This window comes from Triticum dicoccoides, chromosome 5B (genome assembly GCF_002162155.2).
Source record: "Triticum dicoccoides isolate Atlit2015 ecotype Zavitan chromosome 5B, WEW_v2.0, whole genome shotgun sequence".
Classification (NCBI taxonomy): Eukaryota; Viridiplantae; Streptophyta; class Magnoliopsida; order Poales; family Poaceae; genus Triticum; species Triticum dicoccoides.
The window spans coordinates 710774337-710795651 of record NC_041389.1 but is presented as its reverse complement, the minus strand read 5'-3'; positions in this window follow the sequence as shown (position 1 = coordinate 710795651).

Sequence of the window (21315 nt, the reverse complement as noted above, 5' to 3'; positions counted from 1 at the left end):
CTATTCGATGTGTTCATGCAGACATGCACTCCACAAAAGTTGACATGCTCATAAGAGATATTTTCATCATGACTAGTGCAATCATCATTAGTACTATGGATATTCAAAGAGTTCATACTAACAACATTGCAATCATGCTCATCATTCAAAGATTTAGTGACAAACATTTTATAGATTTCTTCTTCTAGCACTTGAGCACAATTTTCCTTACCATCATTCTCACGAAAGATATTAAAAAGATGAAGCGTATGAGACAAACTCAATTCCAATTTCTTGTAGTTTTCTTTTATAAACTAAACTAGTAATAAAACAAGAAACAAAAAGATTCGATCGCAAGATCTAAAGATATACCTTCAAGCACTCACCTCCCCGGCAACGGCGCCAGAAAAGAGCTTGATGTCTACTACACAACCTTCTTCTTGTAGACGTTGTTGGGCCTGCAAGTGCACAGTTTGTAGGACAGTAGCAAAGTTCCCTCAAGTGGATGACCTAAGGTTTATCAATCCATGGGAGGCGTAGGATGAAGATGGTCTCTCTCAAACAACCCTGCAACCAAATAACAAAGAGTCTCTTGTGTCCCCAACACACCCAATACAATGGTAAATTCTATAGGTGCACTAGTTCGGCGAAGAGATGGTGATACAAGTGCAATATGGATGGTAGATAAAGGTATTTGTAATCTGAAAATATAAAAACAGCAAGGTAACTAATGATAAAAGTGAGCATAAACGGTATTGCAATGGTAGGAAACAAGGCCTAAGGTTCATGCTTTCACTAGTGCAAGTTCTCTCAACAATAATAACATAGATAGATCATATAACAATCCCTCAACATGCAACAAAGAGTCACTCCAAAGCCACTAATAGCGGAGAACAAACGAAGAGATTATGGTAGGGTATGAAACCACCTCAAAGTTATTCTTTCGGATCAATCTATTCAAGAGTTCGTACTAGACTAACACCTTAAGACACAAATCAACCAAAACCCTAATGTCACCTAGATACTCCATTGTCACCTCAAGTATCCGTGGGCATGATTATACGATATGCATCACACAATCTAAGATTCATCTATTCAACCAACAAAAGTACTTCAAAGAGTGCCCCAAAGTTTCTATCAGAGAGTAAAGACGAAAACATGTGCCAACTCCTATGCATAGGTTCATGGGCGGAACCCGCAAGTTGATCACCAAAACATCCATCAAGTGGATCACGAGATATCCCATTGTCACCACAGATACGCACGGCAACACATACATCAAGTGTTCTCAAATCATTAAAGACTCAATCCGATAAGATAACTTCAAAGGGAATACTCAATCCATTACCAGAGAGTAGAGGGGGAGAAACATCATAAGATCCAACTATAATAGCAAAGCTCGCGATACATCAAGATCGTGCCATAGAGGGAACACGAGAGAGAGAGAGATGAAACACATAGCTACTGGTACATACCCTCAGCGCCGAGGGTGAACTACTCCCTCCTCATCATGGATAGCGCCGGGGTGATGAAGATGGCCACCGGTGATGGGATTCCCCTCCGGCAGGGTGCCGGAACGGACTCCCGAGAGGTTTTTGGTGGTTACAGAGGCTTGCGGCGGCGGAAGTCCCGATCTATCTTCTCCTACGATGTTTTTAGGGTACGTGGACGTATATAGGCGAAAGAAGTCAGTCGGGGGAGCCTCGAGGGGCCCACGAGACAGGGGGGCGCGCCCAGGAGGGGTGGGCCCTCCTTCCTATCTCCTGGCCTCCTCGAGGATCTTCTAATGTGAACTCCAAGTCTCCTGGATCATATTCTTCCCAAAAATCATTCATTCCGTTTGGAATCCGTTTGATATTCCTTTTCTTCGAAATACTGAAACAGACAATAAAACAGCAATATGGGCTGGGCCTCCGGTTAATAGGTTAGTCCCAAAAGTAATATAAAAGTGTATAATAAAGCCCGTAATAATTCAAAAGAGATAATAAAATAGCATGAATGCTTCATAAATTATAGATATGTTGGAGACGTATCAGCGCACAGCGTTGTTAGTTCTTCGGCCGCGAGGGCTTCGGATAATGCCTCGAGGGCTAGTGCGGCAGTTTTGTTTTCGGCGCGGAGTGTGACGTCCGGATCACTAGCTAGAGTGATGATTCCATTGGGCCCGGGCATTTTGAGCTTCATGTACCTGTAATGAGGTATAGCTTAAAAGCTCGTGAATGTGTCCCGTCCTAAGAGGGCGTGGTATCCGCTGCTAAACGGGGCCACTTGGAATGTGATTTCTTCGGACCTGTAATTCTCCGGCGTGCCGAATACCACATCCAGTGTGATTTTTCCTGCAGATCGTGCCTCCCGACTAGGGATGATTCTTGTCGTGCTGCTTCGCTCAATGCGGCTCTTGTCAAATTCCATCTTGTTGAGGGTTTCCTCATAGATGAGGTTTAGTCCACTTCCGCCATCCATGAGCACTTTAGTGAGCCGGAAGCCGTCCACGATTGGACTGAGGACTAAAGCGGTTGGTGCCCGGACTGTTCGGAATTGAGGTTCGTCGCTGGCATTGAAAGTTATAGCCGTATCGTTCCATGGATTTATTTTTGCCACATGGCAAACTTCGGCGAGACTGCGGAGAGCTCGCTTGCGCCTATTATTTGAGGCAAAAGTCTCGAAGACTATCAGTACTGTATTGTTGTTCTTGGCGGGATGTTGCTCTGCTGTATGGTTGATGTGGAGATCCTCGCCGCCTTTCGCTACTTGCCGGAGTATCCAACATGCTCTAAGGCTAAGTGTTGGCATGGTATCCGGTGTGCTATGAATTTTGCACGGCCCATTGAGCCATTCCTCCAATAGGGTTCCATGCCCTGCAGTGGGCTTTGGTTTTTTGGTAATTGAATCAGGTGACTTACGAGAGTTTACCATTTTGGTTCGGACGAAGGGTTTAGTGAGAGCCGGATTATTCCAGAAGTTTGTTTGAGTTTTCCAGGCGCTTTCCATCGCGCAGTACTTCCGTACTATGGTCGCTAAGTCAGCAAAGTGTACTATGTCACGGCGACTTATAGCGTTTAGGATCCCTTTGTCCGTGCAATTTTTGCAAAAGAATGAGATTGCGTCTTCCTCGTGACAGTCCTTGACCTTGTTTATCACAAGGAGGAATCTGGCCCAGTAGTGATGTACTGTCTCTTGGGGCTCTTGTCTGATATGGGAAAGATTGATTAAATCTGTGTGGGTGGGTAGATTTATGTCCGAACCCTGACCCGATCTGAGACCCAGGGGCAAAGAGGCTTCCGAGCTGGGCAGCTCGGGCTCCAGGATGCTGCCCAATTTTTCCGACCCGCCGCACGATTCTAGGTTCGGGGTTTAGGTCGTGTCCTCCTGCGAACGGGTATCCGGCTTGGAGAGCCTAGGAATCCGGACATAGTTCGTCCTCAAAATAGAGGGAGAATCCATGCATTGCTCCTCCACGACCGCTATCTCGTGGGTGATCGGCGGAGAGTTAATCTCCCTTTGGTCGAGTTTAAGCCCAATCCGATCATAGTCCGTAGTGACACCCAGAGTGGCGATGCGATCTAAGAGCTCATTAAGGGAGGACAACTCCATTGGATCCATCGGTTCGGCAAGTTCCGAATCGACGTGGAGGCTGTTTTTGATGACCTGAGAAGTCATCGTCGGCGCAAGAGCCGATCGGGCGGTCATGACGAAGCCACCTAGTCGGAGAATTTGGCCTAGAGACATGGCTCCCCCAGAGGTGATGTTGTCCTTGACAACGAGGCGAGCCATCAAGCCTTGCAGCGACGACATAGAGGAACTCTCAATGAAAGCACCAATGTCGGTGTCAAAACCGGCGGATCTCGGGTAGGGGTTCCCGAACTATGCGTCTAAGGCTAATGGTAACAGGAGGCTGGGGACACGATGTTTACCCAGGTTCAGGCCCTCTTGATAGAGGTAATACCCTACTTCCTGCTTGATTTATCTTGATGATATGAGTATTACAAGAGTTGATCTACCACGAGATCGTAGAGGCTAAACCCTAGAAGCTAGCCTACTCATCCTACGGACTAAACCCTCCGGTTTATATAGACACCGGAGAGGGCTATGGTTACACAGAGCCGGTTAAAGAGAAGGAGATCTAATATCCGAATTGCAAAGCTTGCCTTCCACACAAAGGAGAGTCCCATCCGGACACGGGACGAAGTCTTCAATCTCGTATCTTCATAGTCCAACAGTCCAGCCAAAGTATATAGTCTGGCTGTCCGGATACCCCCTAATCCAGGACTCCCTCAGTGCTCTCACGTAGGAACGGGGACCTTAGCCTCCACACGATGTTGTCCCATACAAAGTTGGAAGATTGGCAGCACCTTACTACTTCCTTCCATGTGCTCTCTCAGACAGTGAAATCGGTGACTTAGTTCTGGACGATTTCTGGTTAAGTTTCGTTTATATTAAACTTATTCTTGGCTCGATTCTGAATAGGTTCAATGGTACTTGGAAGCCCTGCATCCCCCTCAAGATTAAAATCTTTATGCGGCGAGCTTATCGCAGTAAGCTTCCGGTTACCGACCAGATTCGCTCGTGCAATGGGCCCGGGTTTGAGTTATGTGATCTTTGTGGCAAAATAAAAAATACTAGTCATATCTTCTTTCGTTGCCCCCTTGCACCGCTTCTTTGGAGCTGCATGCTAGAGTGGCTTGGCGTCTCCTGGGCACCTGCCTCTTTTTAGGAACTGAGACCCCTAGCCTAGTCCTTGGTGGGACAAGCTAAGCGGTTGTTCTTGTTCGGCTTTTTGGCTGTGTGCTGGACCTTGTGTGGACTACTAGAAACAAGTTACCATTAATCATATGTTTTTAACAATGCGGTTGACTGCATCTTTGTGCGTTGTGATGTCGACAGTTGGCGATGACTCGGGACATGGATGCCGGGGCAGCGGCTCTTGATGGCTGTCCGTATCGTGGCTTTCCGCCGGCTCCATCGCGGCAGTGGTGGCCATGCCTCTTCGCCATTCGGGTGGCAAGGGGGTGTAGCAGTGGATGGTTTGGGCTCTCCTTTCTATGGCAGTGGTGGTGCCCAGCCCCGGATCTGGTGACCGATTCTCACTTCGACTGGTCTAGGTGCCTCTTGGTGGCACGGATGAGCTGCCGAGCGAAAGCTCTGTGCTTTGGCGGCGCTGCCGGTGGCATCTGCGGGTGTCGTTATCTTCTTGAAGACGTCATCGTGGTTCTCCTCTCCATGGCAAGTCTCCGGGCTCGGCAACGGTGTTGCTTTCGCTCCCCTCCCGACGGTGTTCCTGTGGAGGCTAGGTGTCCTAGATCGTGTCATGGTGTTGTAATCTGGTCGTCCCATGTTTAGTTGTTCGGCAACGTAGTCGTTGCGGTTATGTTGGCCACTTATTTTGGGATTTGCTGTGTCAGAGGGCCATCCCACCACACTACATCATTTAGCCGTGTGACTTGGTGTTGTTGCTTTATTTATAAAGCAGGGCGAGAGCCTGTTTCAAAAGATGATATGGAGCTGTTGATCATGCACGTAAGGGCTAAGACCACTAGTGCAGAATCGGGCTATAGTCCCGGTTCGTAAGGACCTTTAGTCCTGGTTCTGCAACCGGCACTAAATGGTGGGGACTAAAGGCCCCCCTTTAGTCCCGATTCAACACGACCCGGGACCAAATGCACACCATGTGACACGAGCCCGCGCCGGGGGCTAGGGGACCTTTAGTCCCGGTTGGTAACACCAACCGGGACTAAAGGATTTTTTTGGAATTTTTTTTTGAAAAAAATTTGAATTTTTTTTCCGATTTTCAAATTTCTAAAATATTTGACAATTTAATCTCTAATCACCTCTCAACACTGCTCTCACTACTCATTCCAAATCGTCTAACTTCTCGGCCAGTCACCCATGCTCTCACTACTCCAGGCTAAGCACGCTTAACTTCCGAGTTCTATTCTCCCAAGCTTCCAAGTCTGCACTTGTTGTTTTCCTGACAATAGTAAGTTGTCAATGCTATTGATCCTCAGGAGTTTAGCTTGAGCATGAAGTCACACGTTTCACCGTTTGAGTTTGAAACTATTATAAAAAAATTTAGTAACACTAATATTTTTTGAATAAGTAGTTTGACCATAGTTTGACCACAGTTTGACCAGATTTGACCAAAATTCAAAAAAACTAAGATAATTATTTAGTAACACTAATAATACTGAATAATTATTTAGTAACACTAATATTTCTTGAATAAGTAGTTTGACCAGATTTAACCAAAATTCAAAAAAACTGAAATTTGATCATAACTTTTTTTCCTTTCAGAATTTGAGGATTCTAAAAATTTGCAAAACGGCCTATGGCCGTCGAAATCGGAACCGGATTTTCGTGCTGAACATTTTGATATATTATATATTTTTTGGACATCGTATGCAAAAGATAGGGTCGTTTTACTTTTTCATAACACTTTTTTGCAAAACTTGTCGAAATTTATGTTTTTAGATTTCCCTAACTAGTAGATGTAGTAACATAACTACATCTTGAAGGATTTTAATTTTTAAGTTTTTTTCATTTTCTTTTACTTTTTTCAAAACTGTAAATGTGATGGGGGGGGGGGGAGTTTGAAAATCACCCCTTTAGTCCGGGTTGGAGCCACCAACCAGGACTAAAAGCTTAGACCCCTTTAGTCCCGGTTGGTGGCTCGAACCCGGACTAAAGATCTAACATATAGTCCCGGTTTGTATCATAAATCGGGACTAAAGGGGCTCGTGGGCCCCGGCCTAATGCCAGCCTGCCATCACTCCTTTAGTTCTGGTTTGTGACACAAACCGGGACTATAGGTCACCAATGAACCGGGACTAATGCATAACCGTCGAACCGGGACTAGTGGTATCATTAATTAGTACCAGACCGTAATTGAACTGGGACTAATGAGATGAACATAAGGTCATTTTTCTACTAGTGGGCAACCGCCTATCTTAATGACGAGTGGTCCCAGCGTCCCTACATGATGATGTACAACTTCCCTCTTGTAGTCGGATAGGGTCCCTTATTTGTCTTGTCCTGCATGCCTGAAACTGTCGTCTGCCTATGTTGGTTACTGCTACTTTCTTTTCTCGTTTGGCCTGTGTTGGCCCTTGTGTGTTGACTCTATATACATGTGGTACATTTGGTGGCTTTATTAATTTAAAATCGAACCTTGACATAGCGGTAATATAATCATTTTACTAGAAGAAAAGGAATTTGCAATACATAATCTTGGCAACAAGTACTATTTATCTATCAAGAGTGAAAAATGACAAACCGAATACCAACTTAACAGTGAAACACAAGTAGTCTCTCCCCGGGCTGTGAATTCCTACCTAGTGGATTATAATTGAGCTATAACGTTATACGTTCTTCTAGAAAGGTTCCCCAAACTGACAAGGACATACTGCTATGGATGCAAGGCATAGACATGCCTTTTTTTAAAAGGAGGATGTAGCCCTGATCTCTGCATCTGGACGATGCATGCAGTCATATTATTAATTATTCACAAAGACCATACAAGTTGATATATCAATAAGCCTGAAGGCACCATCTTGGCAATGCTGTTGCTACTCCTATCCCCTTGATGAAGGTGTGCCGAATGTCCGGGCCTAATATTAAATAGACATCGCACCAAAGCCTAACATCTAAAGGCGGGTGTCCCATTTGAGCCACTATCTAAATTGGGTCCCACACCGGTCTAGAACACTCCCAGTGAACACCGCAAGCTGCAAGGGCCGTCACCTCCATCTTCCAATGGTATTATGGAAAAGTTAATTGAGCTCAGGTTTATAATCAGATTACAAAAACCGCTAGCTCTAGTAATCCCCTGAACATATGCTCAACAGTTGTACCCCTTTCTGGAGGTGAATATAGAGTTGGGTCAAAGCTTGGACGACAAATTTTAGAGCTTTAAAAATGGGAACACTAAGATATTGTCTAGAGCTGCAGTTCAAGCAAATTAAACAACAGAGCACATAGCTGATGCCGCAAGAAATTAGAGGTTCAAAACAAATATAATCCGATCCATTCACCCACTTATGTTATTAAGATTACTGACAAAGGCTACCAGCACTAAGAGAATACAAGCACCATTGCACCAAACCAGCTACTAGATACTTTATAATTCATCACAAGACCATCTCGCCTCCTAGTAGTCATCTTTTCTGTTTGATGACAATGGCCTCCTGCCCTTCATATTCAACCGTACAACGTCAATGAGCCGCATCACAAGAAATCATCCTTTCTGCAAACGTAGATTTGTCAGTGTAATTTCAGAAAGTAAAAGACACGATACTATATAGATTGCAAATTAGGTGAACATTTGAAAGTTTGCATGAGCACATATATTATAACAAATTGAACATCAAGTAAAATTTTCAGTCTCCTTAAACATTCTATATTTTGTTTGTTTGGCTAACTGATATATTATTACTTAAGACTTGTCCCCACATCATAAAAGAAAGGACATATAGATATACCTTGTGGACCGGGGAAACTCATGCACGGAAACAAACACCAAACATCTTTCTTTCCCCATAGCTTCTTCCAGTGTAGCGACTTTAGATTAAGCTCATAGATGCCAAGGTCTGTGGTCACGAAAATGATATCACTACCCTCCAGAGATCCAATCAGTTTAATTCTTCCACTAGGATTCTGAATGGGTAGAAGGTTCTTGAGATCAATGATTCTAGGCTGAGTCCATGATGCAACTCCATCGGAACCCATATGCCTTGACCACAGGTAGATGGTTAACCTTTTCACTTGTGCAAAACCCAAACTGTCGTCCTCCATAGCCATGAGAGTATTGGCACCAATAATGAGAGATCCCCTCATCGGCGGCGCATCAATCAGCGATAAGCAATTAGAGCCCAAGTCGTACTTCAGAAATCCTGTTATGTGATCATCTTCAAAACTCCCTTGCATGAAGTAAAGTGCGCCTTGGATGGCGACAGAGGGCGCTGGCTTGATGAATGCAGCATCGTCAAGATCAAGACCAAGGCATGGCTGGGGCTCGCTCCAGCCAAGTGTCTCGGACGAGAACACAGAGAGGTGTATAACACAATGAGCACCATGAACGCTCATGCCGAAGAAGAAAACCTGGAATGGGCCGTGGTGACAGGCGCAATGGTCACAGCCGGTCACGGCACAGAGCACCGCGGCCGCACTGGTTCTGCTTTGTCCTTTGAGTGCTTGCATCTTCGTCAGGCAGCCTGCCATGGGGTCCCAAACGACAAGCGGATTGTGTTTACGATCGCCGAGTAGAACGCGGCCATGGTGGCAGTCCAATGCAATATAGTCCGTGGTCAACGCGGCCATGGCCAAGTCGTCATCGGGAACGCGGGCGGCGAATTCCGTGGTGGAGACAAAGCGTGGGATGGGTTTGTCCACCTTCGTCTGGGTGTACGAGGACAAGGCATAAACGAAGCCCAGCATGGGGGGAGCACCATGAAACTCACGGTAGCGGCTGTGGAATCGAGCGCTGGATAGGAGGCCGAGCCAGAACTTGCTGGCAAGGTAGGCGCGCACCAGGCACGCGGGCTCGCCCGGCGGGAGGCGGAGGAAGATCTCCTCGAGAAGATCATCGGGCAGCATCATGGTCGGTGGTGGAGACGAGGGTTTTGGTTTTGGCCCCTCCCTTGTGATTGATACGTACGTAGCGAGCTGCACCTGCTGATTGATTCAACTATAGCTCGTATATCGAGCCTGTTTTTTTATTTGTATTATTATTACTTCACAAACCCACGATGGTACACGCATATATATATAGTACTACTCGGGTTTTGCTAATCCTAGTCCTACACGGTACATGCATGAACAAGAAACCTATATGTACACGTACAGGAGGTTATGTCGTGTTTAAGTCCAACAAGAATTTCCCAGGCAATAGTCAAGAATTCTTAACGATGAAATCCGAAAACAGCATCACAAACCAAGCACAACCACATGGTCAATCAACCGTGCTCAGCCAGCATATAACAAAACAAATCTCCAACAATATGGACTAGTAAGATCCATATGTATGAAAAAATTACCCACACGTTAAGAAAATATGAAAGATGGACAGGCAAGTCATGTAAATCCAAGCTAGTTGCATGACATGCAAAAAATCAGCCACCTCGAAACGCAATTTGTTTCGACCATGAAGGATGACCAAGGTGAATTAGCTATCAGGCACCAAGCAGAGCAATACCTCTTCCACAAATGGAAACGCTGCTTACTAAAATGCTTTAATAATTTACTACAGTACCAGCAGCACTTGACATGAAGTAGTATTTCCATTCACGAGGTTAATTTCAGATTTGTATGTCAGCTAGCATTCAGAAGCCATATCGTCATCTCGTGGGCGGAAGAAAACAGCAAGTCTGGATATGCCCTCATCACCATTTGCACCATCTCTCAGAGGAGTATTCAGCCATTGGACCAAAGTGAGGGAAAATTGTACAGTTCCTGGCTAAAATGTGTGTTCATGATTTGAGCAAAAGATCTTATCTAAGGAAAATCTGTGAATGTAAAAGCAGTTGCAATTATCACTCTGACCAAATATATGAACATCTTCGTCTCACTACATGGTCATTGCAGTCTTCTAGTATATGCATTCTAGGCCAAAAATATGCAACAAATAAGGAACTACTCAAAATCTTCATGCAGTTTTGTGGAGCTACTGAAGCAAAATAAAAGTTTACAAGATCTTCAACCAGCAATACAACACCATATCTTTAGTCCCCTGAACATATAGTTCAAGATTCAGGTTACATTTATACTCGTCAGTAACATTGCTCTGCAAAAAAAAAACCACTGCTAAATTCACTAAATTAATTAAGGCATATCAGTGAGACAACATGAAGAAATCATCACCATCTATATTTCTCTAGGGCGAGACAAACGACTAGCTCTAGACATGTCATCAATATCAACTCATTAAAGTTCAAAGGTACCTCTTTTGAGAGATCAATTTAGAGAGTTTCAAAATGGTAAAACAAAGTTACTATCCGCAGATGCATTTTCAACCAAAATAAAAAATGGAACACATGGTTCCTACTGCAGCTGCAAGAATTGGTGGTTCATTACAAGATTATCCATTCAGCCACTTAAGCACGCCAACAACATGGAGAAAGTATCAAGCCTACTGATAAAAGCCAAGAACAATATGAGAAATCAAGCAAGCACCATTGCACCAAAAGTCCTACTCCATCCGTTCCATAATTCTTGTTGTGGTTTTAGTTCAAACGGTGGGAGTACTGAAAAGTGACATAATTCATGACAAGACCCATGTCGCCTCAAAGCTTGTCATTTTCTTGTCGATGAGAGTGGCCTCCTGCCATTAAGCATATTTAACCATACCTTGTCAATGTGCCGTATCACTGAGCATCACCCTTTCTACAAACATATATTTGTCGGTGTTATTCCAAAACAGGTATGACATGATAGTAAATAAATCAGGGCCTGCTAAAGAGGATGGCAACGGCTCCTGTACGGACCACCCCAGTGGGTGGCTCTGGCGACGGGGGCGGCGATCTCGCTCTCGGGCCTACTTCCGGCGCTGGCGTTCGGATCTCTGCGAGCGGGGCGGCGGCGGCGGCCCCGGCGGCGTCCAGGCGGCCGGCCGGCCCCGCCGTGGGTGCGGCTGGCTGGTCGGGGAGCCGTTTTGGGGCGTTGGCCGAGGCTGATTCCGATGGGGAGTCGGTTGGTGAAGTAGCGGAGGAGCTTGTGGGCGCGGCGGCGGAGTCAACGGCGGGCGGCCATACGGCATGCTCCATCGGCGACATTGTCGCGCGTGCGGAGGAGCTGGGGGGCTCCTTCAAGGCCGGGCGTCGGCGTGCTTTCGCGCCCAGTGGCCGTGGCGCACGACGTCCTGCGTTCGCCGTGGGCAGGGGGCCGCGTGCGTCACCGGGTCGTGTGGGGCGGGGCAGCATGGGTTTCGCAGATGCGGGCCTATGTCTGTAGCCTTCCCCGGACCAGCCCCGCTCGGAGCGGGCGGCGCCAGCGGCGGCAGCGGCTCCGTCGGATCTGGGCGCTGGTCGGCCTAGGGTTGGGGGCGACAAGCCGGGGGCGGTGATGGGTCGGGCCCCTGGGACGCTAGTTGGCCCATCTGACGGGCTGGCTTTCGTGGCGGCCCAGTCTGGCGCTACCTCCGTGGGGCAGGAGGCCCAACACGCGGCTTAGCCCGGTCCACAGGCGGCAACCCAGGCCATGCCTGTCCGAGGCGAGCAGCCGTATAAATGGCTGTGGCTTCCCCGTGGAACCCTAGATCCCCTTCTAGGTTTCCCTGCCACCGATTCGGAGGTGCGGCGTTTCGGCAACTCCGCTCGCTTCCTCCTCCCCACCCCATCCCCCCCGCCTCTGCTTAGCTCCTTTGCGGAGGTAGTGACGATGGGATCCAAGTCCGACCGTCGGGTGGGGGCCGCCGCCTGCTTGGTGGCTCAAGGAGTAGGAGCGCATGAAGAAGAAAAAGGAAGAGTATAGGAAGAAGGGCCTCGAGCTCAAGCGCAAGGGGCAGTTGACCTCCCAGGGCGGCGACCGCGCAATCGATCTGCAAGCGAAGAAGCCGAAGCTCAAGCCTGCGGGGGCGGCGGCTTCCAAGCCTCCCCTCCCGCCCAGATCCGCGTTGCCTGGGGGCGGAGGCTCCTCCAAGGGCTCTGTGGAGGCGCTGATTCCCGTTGAAGATGCAGACGGCCCTGAGTGCTTCAAGTGCGGCCGATCTAGTCATTACCAGAACACATGCTCCTTCCAGCCGCTGTGTGTGGTGTGCAGCAAGGAGGGGCACACCTCGGCGCAGTGCCCAACCTGCCGCAAGCCTCTGCTCTTGCAAACCATGGGGCACGCCATCGCCGGCGAGGGTTTCTTCTGTCTCCAGTTCCCGGAAGATGCGAGGGAGGAGACTCCGATCATGCTGGGGGCCAACACAGCAGTGCTCTCCACGCGTTCGCGTGCACTCTCGAGGGAGATCTTGGAGATGAAGCTGCAGCACCTGTTCGAGGGCGCTTGGGACTGGCAGATCACTCCCATGGAAGGTGGCGTGTTCTCGGTGGTGTTTCCTGACCCTGTGATGCTGCGGATGGCAACTAGGAGCGGCAAGCTCTTTCTGTCCCTCAATAATCTCATGGTGGATAACCGTATGCGATCCTCGATGCGCCCAAAGGACTGGAGATGCCGGAGGTGTGGGTCAAGCTGGGTGGTGTCCCTTCGAAGCAGCGACGCTCCGACAGGCTCATGGCGGCCACCACCATTCTTGGCCGTCCCTTGCAGGTCGATGAGGAGTCCCTTCTTCGCCCCGGGCAGGTGCGCATGCGTTTCGCCTGCCGCAATCCTCACAAGCTTCGGGGGATGGTCCAGATCTGGTTCAACAATGAAGGCTTCGACATCTCCGTCGAGCCCGAGCTTCCCCCGGCGCAACAAGCGGCTCCCGCCCTCCCTTCCCCTCCCCCTCCTCCTCACGGCAAGGGCCCGGACGGGAAGGGACGCGACGGCGGCCACGACAACGACAAGGAGCTCGACGCAAGCATGGAGGATGACTCCATTGATACGGCAGCGTGGGAGAAGCTGGGTATCACGGAGCAAGGCGGTGAGGTGGCTCGTGCGCAGATGCCCAGGGTGGAGCATTCCCTGGCTGGCGGGTCGTCGGAGATGGATCTCTCCATCCCGAACCAATACGGCTCCAACCTGGGGTCGGTCACGTCTCCTCCGGTGCGGATGGAGGTGGTCGTGGGCACCCCGACGCTGGCGGAGCCGCTGGGTGAGGTGCGCACTCCCATCGCGGTGTCGGCGGAGTCTCTGCTCCCCACCTCGATCTCTCCGGTGCAAGGCGGACGCAGCAGCAGCAAGCTTGGGGCGGTGAAGACGCTCAAGAAGGTGGCGGTGCGCAAGGTCAGCGCGGAGGCGGCGAGCGCTGCGGAGAACCTGGGGGCTCCTGCGATGCCACGGCAGGCGGTGATGGCCCTGGCCGTGCCTGCCATCGCTCTGATCGTGCAAGAGATGTCCCAGTCGATGCCCATCCCGAAGGCCAAGCGCTCCAAGGCCGTGGTGGAGGGGCAGGTGCCTCCCGTGCGGGTCAGCGCGCGCGCCAAGGGAGCCAAGGACAACCTGCCTTCGCTCCAGCGCGCTCAACTGCTGCAAGCCCAGAAGAACCTGGAAACTTCAGGTAATCCCCTGCCGCGTTTTACGATTCTAGATTCCTTTTCGGACGAGCATTTGGGCGAGGTGCTGGGAGAGAGTGGGGTGGAACCAATGGGCGACGGTGGCATGGACGAGCTCATCTCGCTGATTCATGCTAACGAGGTGGCGTAGGCAGCGCTCGCAGCGGCGGCTGCTCAACACGCGGAACGCTTGGCACTGGAGGCAGAGCCCTCGCAGGTGCCAGGAATCCTGCCCGATGGGGACACAGCAACAGGGGTTGCTGCTCCCCCCTCGCCTCGCTGCGGCAAGGTGAGGCGCGTGGCTAAGGCGATCACCTCTAGGGGGGTGCGCCTTCGGAACCGTGTAATTTAATGCACGTGCTTATTTGGAATATTTGTGGCTTCAGCCACTCGGGGCGGCGCACCCAACTGAAGGAGTACATCCGTAAAGAGGCGATCGACATCGTTGGGCTACAGGAAACGATCAAAACTGACTTCCGGCACCAAGATATCATAGCTATAGACCCCTTAGAGCGCTTTGTGTGGCAACATAGCCCAGCTCAGGGCCACTCGGGTGGCATGCTGCTTGGTTTCTGTAGTGCTACCTTTGAGGTGCTGACCTGGGAGGTCGGCACTTTCCTAATTGCGGCCAGAATCCGCGTGCGAGCTTCACTTCGCGAACTCGCGATCGTGCAAGTCTACGGACCGACAAATCACTCCCGTTCGGCTGAGTTCTTGGGAGAACTTGAAGCCAAGGTGCTCGATCTAGCTGCGGCGCAGATCCCGCTCATGGTGGGAGGGGATTTTAACCTGATCCGTTCGGGGGCGGACAAGAACAATGACCACGTTAATTGGTCAAGGGTGGCCATGTTCAACAACGCAATTGCTTCTATGGCAATTAGGGAAGTGGCTAGAACGGGGGCGAGATACACTTGGACTAACAAGCAACTAGCCCCGGTGCGATCTGTTCTGGATCGTGCTTTCATGTCTCCGGACTGGGAAGTTCTATTCCCTTTGTGCTCGCTACTTGCGGAAACAAGGATCGGTTCGGATCATGTGCCTTTAATCTTATCTTCAGGGGAAGATAGAATCAGGCGTAGCCCGCGCTTTTTCTTCGAAACCGCGTGGTTTGAGGTCCCTGACTTCGACGCAATCTTTACGGAGAGATGGCAGCGAAGTGTCCAGCTATCCTGCCAGCAACGTGGCCCAATGGAGCTTTGGATTGCGGTGGGGGCCCGCCTGCGCGCAAGCCTAAAGGGGTGGGGCGCGAACCAGGGGCGAGATGCCAAGGTCCTCAGGGCGAGGCTTCTGGCAGATATCGCCGTCCTAGATGCCCAAGCGGACACGCGCCCTTTCTCGGAGCTAGAATGGGTGCAGCGCTACACCTTGGAAGGGCAAGTCGAAGCATTGCAACGGGCCGAGGAGGAATATTGGAGGCGTAGAGGTGGCCTCAAGTGGACGCTCAAAGGGGACGCGAGCACTAAGTATTTCCAAGCTTACACGAACGGCCGGCGCAGGAAATGCTCTATCCTATGGCTGCAGATGGAGCAGGGGCTCCTGCTTCAGCAATCGGAGATCTCCAACCACATCTATGACTTCTACATTAGTTTGATGGGGACGGACGAGGCACAACGCGCGCGCCTGCGGGCGGATGTGTGTCTGCCGTCGCAGCGGGTGTTAGATAGTGAGAACGAGGAGCTGGGGCTTGCGTTCCTCCCTAAGGAAATCGACGACGCGCTGCAGTCCATGAAAACCGACACGGCGCCAGGTCCCGACGAGTGGCCGGTGGCGATGTTTAAACATTTCTGGCCACTGCTACGTGGCCCTATGTTCGACGTGTGCAACGGTTTTATGCGCGGCTTCGTAGATATAGCTAGGCTTAACTACGGGGTCCTCTCGCTCATTCCGAAAGTTCCGGGCGGACAACATTCGTCAGTACAGGCCAATTGCACTAATTAATGTTCCGTTCAAAATCTGTGCAAAAGGTTGCGCCTCTAGGCTTTCTCCGATCGCTCACCGCATCATAAGTCGCTCGCAGTCGGCGTTTATTCGCGGTAGGAACATCCTCGAGGTTCCGTTAGCCTTGCAAGAGACCCTTCACGAGCTTAGACGTACACACGAACCGGCGATCCTCCTGAAATTAGATTTCGAGAAGGCCTATGATCGCGTCAACTGGGTTTTTCTTTGGCAAGTCCTCTCTAGCAGGGGCTTTGCGCCTTTTTGGGTGCACCGCGTGATGCAACTGGTCTCGAGGGGCCAGACTGCTATCTCGGTTAACGGAGAAGTAGGGAACTTCTTCAGGAACAAACGTGGATTGCGCCAAGGCGATCCCATGTCTCAACTCCTTTTTAACTTTATAGCCGATGCGTTGGCTGCCATGCTGCGGAAAGCCACGGAGGCTGGCCACATTAAAGGGGTGTTGGGACACCTGATCCCAGAGGGGATCTCTCACTTGCAATACGCGGATGATACGCTTTTATTGTTCCAACCAGACCCGCACAGCATTGCTACAGTCAAAGCTCTACTAATTAGCTTTTAACTTATGTCCGGTCTTAAGATAAACTTCCATAAGAGCGAAGTGATGTCTTTGGGCTTGGAGGCGCAGGATAGTAGGCGCATCGCGGACCTGCTAAATTGCAAGTTAGGAAAACTGCCGTTTACCTATCTGGGCCTTCCGTTAGATGCTAAGTGCATTAAGATCAACGGCTGGGCCCCGCTGTGGACCAAGGTGGGTGGACGGGTTTGCCCTTGGAGGGGAAAGTTTCTCTCCTCCGCAGCCAGGTTGGTGCTCACAAATTCGAGCCTCTCCTCGCTGCCCCAATTTGCAATGGGGCTGTTCCTTTTGGCCAATGGGGTGCATGCCAGGATGGACACTCCCTGGTCCCGTTTCTTTTGGGAAGGAGCGGGACCTAAGCGCAAATACCACATGGTTCGTTGGGATGCGGTGTGTCGTCCGAAGGCCCAGGGTGGGCTAGGGATCACAAACACTAGAATCCTCAACATTGCGCTCATGTGTAAATGGATCTGGAAGCTGTCGCAGGGGGCGACGGGCCTGTGGGTTGATCTACTCCGAACTAAGTACTTCCCGTCTGGGAACTTCTTTGAAGGTGTGGCCAGGGGCTCACCGTTTTGGAATGACCTTCAAGCGGTTCGGCCAGCCTTCACCTTGGGAGCCAAGTTCTCTGTTGGCAACGGCCGTACGGCCCGGTTTTGGTTGGATCATTGGGTAGGATCTCAACCCCTCTGGTCCGCTTTTCAGGACCTGTACATCCAGGCGGTCAACCCGGACTTGAGCGTAGCCTCGGCGCTTGCCTCCTCCCCACCTGCGATCTGTTTCAGGCACGAGCTAACGGGAACGGAACTAGCCCACCTAGCAGAGTTGTGTGAGCTTATCACGCCGATGTCGGTTACCATGCACGCGGACACCGTGACGTGGTCACTCACCCCTTCCGGCAAGTTCTCGGTAAAGTCTTTATACCGTAAGATGTGCCAGAGCCAGGCTTGCCTAGTGCCAAAAGGCCTTTGGACCGCGCGACTCCCGCTTAAGATTAAGGTGTTCTTTTGGCAGATGTTTCGCAATCGGCTGCCCACCTCGGCTAACGTGGCCAAATGGAACGGTCCGTCGACGGGAACTTGCGCGGTCTGTCACGTCGCGGAAGATGCGAATCATGTTTTCTTCCGCTGCCCGTTAGCTCGATTTGCTTGGAGTGCGGTCCGTGCAGCCGCTAACTCCTCTTGGAACCCGCGATCTACCTCCGATCTTGCGGGCTTATTTGGCTCTGCCTCTGGAGGCAACAATCGCGTGCTGTGGAGCTGTATCAGAGCCCTAGCTTGGTCTCTCTCGCTAACTAGGAATAAACTTGCGATCGAGGGTATATTCCCAACGCACCCTGCTAACATCATATACAAATGCAACCTTTTGTTGCAGCAGTGGAGTCCGTTGGTGAGGCGCAAGGATGCTGACAAGATGAAGCATGCCCAAGATCGTCTGCGCGCCGTCTACATTTTGGCTAGGGAGCCTCCCGCCACATCTGCGTCGTGATTGTGGCCCTTATGCTTCGTGATTGAGCGAGCCTGCGTGCTCTAAGCTCTGGCTTTCAGCCATGTTCTCGCTTCACTTTACTCTGGCCAGGTCTTTTGTGTGTAAACCTTAAGTTAACGCTGGCCGGGAGCCTCCGTGCTCGTGCCGTCTGTTTTCGGTACTAGGTCTGATACGCTGCCTGTTGTGGGCTTTATTAATTTAAAGCCGGACGCGTCTAAGCGTCTTCGTTCTAAAAAAATGATAGTATATAAATTGCCAATTAAGTAAGCATAATTAGCTGTAGTTACCAACCACTCAAACTCTGATTGGGAACATTTGAAATCTAGCTTTATATCTTATTAGAGATTCATTTTTTTGTTCGCTCCACTAACTTCTATAGAGTGTTTCTTAATAGTTGTTCCCAAATCATCAAGGACTTAAAAATACAACTATACCTTATGGATCGTAGAAACTCATGTATGGAATTAGAGCACGGAAATTTTCTCTCTTCCACAGCTTCTTCCATTGCTGCGACTTGACATTAATCTCATAGATGCCCAGGTCTGTGGTCACGAAAATGGTATCACTGTCGTCCACGGATCCAACCAGTATAAGTCTTTCCTCGGGATTTTGGATGGGGAGAAGGTTCCTGAGATTGATAATTGTACACCGAGTCCATGACGCAACTCTGTTGGAACCCATCCATCTTGACCATATGCAGAGGGTTATCCCATCCACATGTGCAAACCCCAAACTGACATCCTCCATTACCATGAGGATAGAGGCACTTGCAATGTCAGAATCCACAATTGGTGCATCAATCAGTGATAAGCTATTTGAGCTCAAGTCATACTTGAGAATCTGTACACTGTCATCCCCATCATACTCAAGCATGAAGTGAAGGGCTTCTTTAACTAGGACAGGGGGCATTGGCTCTATGCGTGCATTGTCTGGAAGATGAAGACGACGGCATGGTTCTCCCCAGGAATCGAACCAAGGGGGACACTGCATGTTCCAATTACCGGTCTCTGGCAAGGACACACAAGCGTGTGCAACACAATCATCATCAACTTCTGCTTTCCTGTACAGGCCGACACAGAGCACCTGGAAGGGACCGGCGTGACAAGTGCGATGGTCGCAGCCGCTCACGGCGCAGAGCACGGCGGCCCGATGGCTGTTTCCCAACATGTAAGGCATGGGCAGCTCATTCCGGCAGCCCGTTATGGGGTCCCAAACGACGAGCGCCTTGGATGAATGATTGGCATCCCCAAGGAGGACCCGACCATGGCGGCAGTCCCACGCAGTGTAGGCAGAGTACCCCCATTCGTCGGGAATGCCCGCGCCGAATTTCGTGGTGGGCGTGAAGTGAGGGACTGGACCTTTTTCCTCCGGGCCGCAGCCCTCCAGCCAGGTATGAAGGAATCCCATCATGGGGGGAGCTCCATGGTGCTCGCGGTAGCGACCTCGGAAGCGACGGCCGGAGAGGCGGCCGAACCAGAGCATGCTGGTGAGGGAGGCGCGCACGAGGTTCTCAGGCTCGTCCGGCGGGAGGCGGAGGAAGATCTCCTCGAGCAGGTCGTCCGGCAGTGATGGCGGCCGCGGCATGGTGGGTTGGGTGGCGGAGGCGAGGGTTTCAAATTTCAATCGGGAGGGGGATCGATGTGGAGTGTCCGACAGGTAGGGCTCACAGCAATCCTTCAGGATTTGCTCCACGGTTAGTAGGTAAGGTTAGGCAGGACCTCGGAAAATACCAGGTAATTATAATTAGGTACTGCGCATAGAAACGTGCTACACTGCTGTATTTTGTTAGGTAATTAGGTTAGGCTGGGCCTCTAAAATTTGATGAAAATTTGAAAAAAAATTCAAGATTTTTAAAGAGCGAACAATTTTTGGAATTCCCAACATTTTTTGAGAAAACAAACACCTTTTGAAATTCTGAACATTTCTTAAAACTACAACTTTTTTGAAACACAAGAAATTTATGAACAATGTGAATTTAAAAAAACACATGAACAATTTTAGGAATTCTAATTTGTTTCTTGAAAGCACGAACATTTTTAAAAGAAAATCCTGAATGTTTTTGAAACTTCAAACATTTTTTGAAATTTCTGGATTTTTTAAGGAAACTTTTTGGAAAAGAAATAAACCAAAGAAAACCAGAAAAAAGGGAAACAAAAGGAAAGGACGAAACAGAAAACTAGTAAAACCAGACCGGAACCTTCTGAAAGGTTCCCAAATCCAGTACAAAAAACCGGGAGGAACGTACTGGAACAGTACATAAAACGAACGATAGCGTGTGTGAAGCTCCGACAGTTTGATGCTTGATGCGTCAAATAGAGTTATCCGCCTAAAAAGGACGGACCTACTGGCTAATGTTGCGCTATGTGATGGGCCTATGGTGCGACTACTTCTCCTCAGGCTTGGTGTGGCCTTATATAGTCTAAAAGAAAAAAAATGTTCAGGTCAGAGTCTCCCCCGTGACAACTTCAAAAATAAAATCCACGAATGCAGCAGCAATTATCAAAAAATAAAATCCACGAATATATATATGTGGAAGCTGTGACACTTCTCTTTTCGAAAGTAATTTTATTTATTCCAAAGGAAGTTCCAAATCGACCCGTCTACAAGAGCTTTGTCCCATCCTAAAAAAAATATTTGCCATACACATTTTGTACATATACATTCAGCAGCGTACGTTTTTATGTGCATAATATAGAAGAGCGTGCTTTTGGCTCATGGTATGTTTTCGGATCGATGTACTTGATGATAACAAATGACATGTAGGCTTGCAGAGCTATCAGATGAAAATGAAAACAGATCTGGGACGCAGGCACCATTTTACAGGGTCTTCTCAGACTTGGTAAAGGTAGATCATTAGGCCCTTCATTCCCTCAAATCTCATGTGAACACAACTGTTGTCTGACCAATACATTTGTTTTTATTTATTGATTATTTATTTAGAATTTTATTTTACGATTTTAGAGCTAGCATGTTTGTTTGTGTCTTTCAGTTTTGTTAGTCTCGGTTCAGTTATACCGCCCAGACCTCTACCTGATTTTTCGCAATGTTTTAAACAATTTACAGTCTAAATTGCTTAGTCGAGAGCTCAACCTGCAATTAGTTACATCATCTACTGAACCATTGAGCTTCTGTAGTTTCCAACGGGAGTTTTCTCTCCTCAGCCTATAGTTACGAAAAAGGGTTTTC